This window comes from Zosterops lateralis, assembly GCF_965231275.1.
Source record: "Zosterops lateralis genome assembly, chromosome: 2".
In the NCBI taxonomy this organism is placed as follows: Eukaryota; Metazoa; Chordata; class Aves; order Passeriformes; family Zosteropidae; genus Zosterops; species Zosterops lateralis.
This window is the reverse complement of record NC_139763.1, coordinates 106,344,339-106,351,221: the sequence shown is the minus strand read 5'-3', so window position 1 is coordinate 106,351,221 and position 6,883 is coordinate 106,344,339.

The window sequence follows — 6,883 nt, the reverse complement described above, 5'->3', positions numbered from 1 at the left end:
TTGTATCAAGCGCCAAGTGATGTGCGGGCGTTGGAAGGACAAATAAATTGTCAGTAGAAATGCCTTGTTTAGGTTTAGGGCTGGGGTGTTTTAATGCTCTGGGATGTAGGGGAAGGTTAATAAAGGGAGAAGGATGTGCCACTGACAGCGGACACTGAGAAGGCAGAGTTTACAGGCCACACGGACACTTGGCAGAACCCACAAGAGAAGGAAAAAAGCAATAAAGACAATTGTGCTGAAATCAGCTCAAGCTGGATAAAAGGTAATCCTGGCAGGGCAGATCGTGACCACCGACCCAAGAGAAGGGAAAGACTGAGCATATGGACTAATTAGCATTGGAAGCGAGAGAATCATTAACCAAGAGAAGACAGAGTGGTAATTAATAGTAGAACTGTGTGTGTGACTTGTAACCACTGAACACTAATTCCTTTGTTTGCTAATATGCATAAATACTAAAAAGTTTTGATAGTCTGGGTGCTTTATTTGTGGAATACCTGGGAACAACCAGGTTTGGATAGTCCTGGAGTGAACACCAATGTCTCACTGGTGTGTTGCACACTGGGGAGTGAGTTTGATTTTTGTGGACAACAAAGGGGTTTGTGAAATAGTGAGCAGCCCTGTGGCTTCTTCCCTGCAAAAATAAAAAGGGGACAAAGGGAAAGTTAGTCTGTCTTGAGTCCTTTATCCGCACTGAAGGGGGAAGAGGTCGAGCTGGAAGAGCTGTCACTTTGGATTCCTCTGGGTGGCTTTTTTTTTGTCTTACAGAAATCCATGTTGACACAATCCAGAATCCCCCTCAGCTTGTCCTGCATCTGCAGGCAATCACCAGGTGAGGATTTCTGCACTGAAGGCATCACAGCAGGGAGATCTCGCCGTGCAGGTGCTCCATTTTGTTGGGGCTCTCAGCTGTACTTTATTTATCTTTTAAAGGATGGAACATGGCATAGCCAGCATACCCGTATTGTATCTCCCAGCCCAGACATTTGTTGGGCGTTATCTTTATGTTAACAGGGAAATGATGAACAGGAGCACAAGAGCTTGGGCAAGTGCTAGAGCTTCAGGGAGAAATTTTTCCCTGTGAGCCCAGGGACCACACTGGAGCAGGTTGCCCAGAGAAGCTGAGCTGATACTCCATTAGTGGACGTTCTCAAGGACAGGTTGGATGAGGTTTTGAAAACCTGTTTTAGTGGGAGAAGTCTCATGGCAGGGGGGTTGGAACAAGATTGTCTTTAAGGTCATTCAACCCAAACCATTCAGTGTTTCTATGAGCAAATTTCCAACCAACCTTCTCTGCTCTCTTCCATCATTTACCTTCTCTCTCCTTCAAGATTTTAACATGAATTGTTCAGTTGTCTATTGATTTAGAATTACATTATTTTGTCAAGTACTAGGAAAACAGAAGTTGTAAAGCCTTAGAAAACCCAAATACACTTGCCTCCTCTTAAACCTCAAATATATGTAAACTTAAATATATATTTACTTAAGACTACAATTCACGCAGTAAAAATTGGCTTCCTAGTTTGAAATGAGCACCTGCTCTGTGATGTTAACATATGTTTCTCTGGAAGATATCAACGGGAAGGAACAGCCTGGAAAACAGCCACTGAGAGTTGTGCCTGATGGCTTTTGAAGCTGTTTTGCGACCTGTAGAGATCAGATTTAATCAATAAATCTGTCTCTATTTTCACTCTTAAAATGAAAAAAGTTTGAGGTGCCAAAGCTGAAAGGTGCTTTCCCCCCCCACTATTCAACACATTTTTTTTCTCCTCATGTTCATTGGTGACAGAAAAGGAGCTTTGTGGAGATTCAGTACATTTCATAAATCAGTTCCTGTTGTATTTCTGACTGCTGGACAGCAAACAGGGAATGCTGGAGAAAATGCTTAATACACATCAGCTTGGCAGCAAGAAAAGAGTGAACACACTTGCTGGACTGTTTTGTTTTGGTCTGTGGGGGGAAATGAGCCGTAAGAGCTTCAGGTAGCAGTTAGGATCTGGCTGGTAGACACTGAGGAGAGACTGTGCTGTTGGCCAGACTGGCAAGGAAATCAGGGGAAAAAATAATCTCATGCAGTGTATATTGCTTTTGGGATTTAGGTACAGTGTTGAGGCCATACATATGGCAAAGTAGCCTTCTTCTTGGGGATACACTGTGCTGCTGCAAACACTTGCTTTCTGAGAATTGCTCAGGCTTAAGGGTCAGCCCCTTGATCCTCCCTGACTTGGGAAAGAAGCTAAAAGATGTTTTTAAAAAAATCCTACAGAAATAAAGAAACAAACTCTAGAAACTGCTCCTGGAAAAAAATGGACATACATGAGGGAGTAGGGTGGCTGTATCCCGTGCCTGTGGTCAGCATGAGGTGGCAGAAAGGCAAAGTTTTCTGCCACTGGGGCTGTGAGAAGTGTAAACCTGGGGAAAATGTGGCTGCTTGTTTTGTTAGAGATCACCCTCAAGATGCAGATGTTCCTTAGCCAGAGGCAGCAAAACTGATGGTTCCACTTTCAAGGTTGTTGCTGTAGAAGCTAAGTAAAGGGATTTAGGGATGAAATTAATTCAGTGATTGTTCTGTCTGGGGCAGAATCATGAAAGGGAAAGAATCCCTGATTTAGAGGCTCTGGAAGTGGGAAATGCAAAGAGTTAGGGGAAGTGTGTGGTTTTTCTTAGTTTTTCTTGTCACCCTTTTAACCCAAATGTGTGATTGTACAAAAAAAGTGTGTAGCCAACACAGCTCCAGAACAAAGAGAAGCCTGAGTTTTGTAAATTGAAGGAAAAGCAGGAGAGACTCTTGTGCCAAACAGAGTCACCTGTTCAAGGCTGGTATTTAGAGGCTGTTTTATATGGGAAAATACATACCTGCCTTTGGTGGATTATGGTCTTGTGAGGATCCCACACTACAGTTTTAAAACACTCCTTTGGATGAATGGGCAGTGGACAGAGACAATCAGAAACTGGATGAGCCTCAGGAGTGGATTTTGGTCTCCAGTCTTTGGCCATTTCAGTAGAAACTGTCCAGCTCTGCTCTCAAAAGCTGCAGACTTTGTACAGGTCCCATGCCCTGTTTGTGAGCAGGTTCTGGGACACCCAAGGAGACTTCATATCACACAACTGTGTTCAGGAAATTGTTTAGGTGACCTTTTCTTTTTAATGAACTGCCCTTTACCTCAGTGAAAAATAGCAGCTGGCTGTTCTGTAATGAGAAGAAAAGGCACTTGCTCTGCTCCGAGATCTGCAAGCTGGAATCATAATTCCCAGTCTCTGCTTGCTTTCCTCCCACTTCATCCTGTTGGGAAATGTGAATGGATATCTTAATTCTGGAAGCTTGGTTTGTCATTTGTGTTAATATGAGCAGGACAAACTGTCCTTAATTTTAACACTAATTTTGTAAGTCACCATGATGTAGATGGTAAGAGCTCTACACCGAGTCTGTTACCATAGAAAAGCAGAATGCTGCTTATTCCTGTGCAGCTGTATTGCATTCACACTCTCAGAGTCATGGATGTGGTTAATCTGGTTTCTGTGATTTGCTGGTTGTTTGTAAGAACTGAGTGTCTCTTAGGAGAATTAATGTTTTCTTCCTTGTATTTCGTTCTCTGATTAGGAGAGTAAAAAAAACACTTGCCATGTAAACCTACACTCCCCATTCCACATTGCATCTCTTCTCACTGCAGCTGGTTTACAGATTGAAAAGTGCTACTGTGCTGTGGTCTTTCATCTCCATGTATTTAAAATGGCCTTTAGGTGGGATCAGATTTTCTGCAAAATTCCAGGCTCTGAAGCATTTCTTCATCCCTGATACTCTTCTGTTTTTGTTTTCATAGTAGCTGTTGTCAATCTGCTTTGCTCTGTCATCTGTGGTGGAGAGGGGTCTGTAGCTGCAGATTGCAGTCACCAGAAGGGATGTTTTATTTTGCCGACTAAAAGAAGGCATCTCGTTTTCTGAAACCAGGTGGTGTGTTCACCTTTGCTTCTTTTCCTTGCTTGCTTGTTTGCAAACTGTTCCAATGAGCTGATGCACTGTTACCATGTGCCAGGTTTTGTCCCAGGAAGATAAGCATGGCAAACTTTTAATAGGCTACAGATAATTTTAAAAGAATAATTTTACTGATAGCAAAGTGACAGTGCTCTGTGTTTAAACACAAGAACTGAGCAGCAACTTGCCCCATACAAGCAAAGTGTTTTATCTTGGTTTTGTTTGTCTCCAAAGAGGGATCTTTTTGGAATTTATTACTGACAAATGCTTGGGAGATTAACCTGTTTTCTTAATGGTAATTTATAGTGGTATTATAATCTGCTCTGTGTAATGCTCCCTTCCCCAGAGGAAATGAAAACAGGTCTAGCATGAAGAGACCCTATTGCTGTGGGTTTGTCCTCACTGATATTCACACCCATCAGTGGAAATGTTTTTGATTCCCCTCTGCAGGAGAGGGCACCCCTTAGTGTGTGTGGAAAAATGGACTGTTTCTGGAAATACACCACAGGATAGAAGGGTAGTGCTTAGATTTTCAGTGTGCTTAGGCAGAGCCTCACAAGGGATATTTATGACATGAGATGGGTGAAAGTGCTGGAATATGTCAGTGCATGCAGGCCTTTCTCTCTCTTAATTTTTTTGTTTGTTTGACTAAAGCTGATTTTAGCAGGGATGGTGAAAGGAGCATTCAGCATGTTTTGGAAACCCTCCACAGAGCAGTCTTTTCAGCAGCACAGCTTAGTGGTAAAGTTGCTGCTGCAGCCAGGAGTAATAAAGCAGCAGGGTGCTGCTAGCTCAATGAAAACAGCCTCTAATTTCCTGTGTCTCTGTTAAAGACTCCCCTCTCCTGGAGGGAGGGAACATCCGTGTGCTGCTTGGCCAGGGATATCCCAGTCCTTCTGCAAAGCCAGATCTCTGGAGCAGCACTTCTAAGGGCTCCCTTTTCCAGCTGGAAAATAAATCCACCAAGCAATTTTTACTTATTTATTTCTAATGGGCTCCTGTGTGTTCCATGAGGTCAGCACACAAAATCATCGCGTTTCTACATTAGCCTGACGTGATGTAACCACAGGTGCCCTACAGAGCTCTTGGTGGATAAACCTCAGCACCCAGAACATCCTTTCTTTCCCCATTCCCTGTCTCCTGCTTGTGGGGATAACAGCCAGTGGTTTCAGATAAGGATTACATTAACATCTCACAAGGCCGTCTCCACAGTATCTGGAAACAATGGGCACTAGAATTAGCAGGGAAGACAGGATGTAAATGTTATTCTTTTATAGCTGAGGAGAATGGTTGGAAATGAGTTAACACTGATGGATGTGCAGGTAGCCAGACACACAGAAATGTGGTAAGGTGTTTATCACACAACCTGCAGTGTAGTTTGCTTTTTATTTCATTTGCTGCTACTCTTGGGCCTGTGCTTGGGTGGGGAAAGACGATGGTCCAAAGGCTCTTGGATTTTTTCTTACGTGTAATTTAATCCGTGGGCTGATACTTTGATATATGTAGGCTGGGTGACACTAGGGAACTTAACCAGACTGGCTCAGGAACTCGTATTTATCTCCACCTGGAATAAATTTTCATTAGAATTATTGTTCTATTTTCCTTTTCCCACCCTAATGATAGTGCAAATTAATGATGGAACCTGTTTTTATTATCCAGGTTTTATTAACTGCAGCTCATGTTTGCCATGTCTGGAAACTCCACCCTGGGAATTCACCAGAAGCACTTCTGACTATCCCTGGGCCAGGCAGCAAATGGTCTTCCCTGAGTTTGCTGAACAGGAAAGGATCAAACTGTTAAACAGCTGAATGAAATGGAAACAGGGCTGGGAGTCTTTGATCTTAGGCCACCCAATTCAATCTAACAGTGGGAATTGCCTGTCCATTGGTAACCTCCAAATCACCTGCACCTGAGAATTATTTCTTGTCCCAGGAGAAGTTAGTTGGAAATCTCAGGGATCTTCTGAGGAGGCAGATTACAAGATTACTGTCCCTGGTAGTGTGAGTGCTCACAGTCTCAGCAGACCCAGTGTTGGGTTTGGTTTTATTCCTGGGTTTGTCTTACTTAGAAAGAAGCCTCCTTCTAGGACACCCAAATTAATCCTCTAGCTGTTAGATAGAGGTGGAGTATTTCTATTTCCTAAACTTTCAGTCTCAAAGGTCTGATTTTTAGATAAAGAAAAATAAATTTGTGCTGTCACTTTTGATAATGACTGAACTTGCTGATGGCTTGAAAAGGATAAATTTGACCATGTCAGCTAAGAAGATGTGTTCCCGGTATTGTCCAGTTTTAAGCCCCTAAGAAATCTTACCATCATTTCTAGCTGCCATGTGCAAGTTATTGCTTCAGCAACATTTTTGTTAATAAAATGTTTTGTAATTCAACCTTCTGTTGAGCAGGTAAGGCAGGCTAAATGAAATAAAAGATAAAATTAGGGTTGGTGGAAGGATGCTGGATCTTAGACATGCACATAGCTTGTAAATTTTGGGTGAATTAAACAGCTGCAGAGTTTAGTAAAAAGAGGAAGAAAAAGGAGAGGGGGAAATTGTATTTTCTGGTATTGGGGAATATCAAAACGTTTTTAGTTTGGGCTTGCAGTGTGATATTGTTCTGTTCAGAAGGAAGTGTGTGTTCTGACAAAATGCTGGCAGCTGACGGAGCCAGAATTGATGTTAATGGTTGGGAAGACAGGGCAATGTAGCCAGTTAACAAAAGAGCTTGATCTGTGCAGAAGATGATTTTGAGCAGATACACACACATATATAGAAAGCAAGATTAATTTAGAGACCTTTGTCATTAGAGCAGATTTTTGTATGGTTTTGTGTGGGATTTAAGGGGGATTAAATGTTTGACATCACTTTGCCTGCACAGGCTATGTTGGAGAGGTTACAGAGCGGGTGATGGAGAATTTAA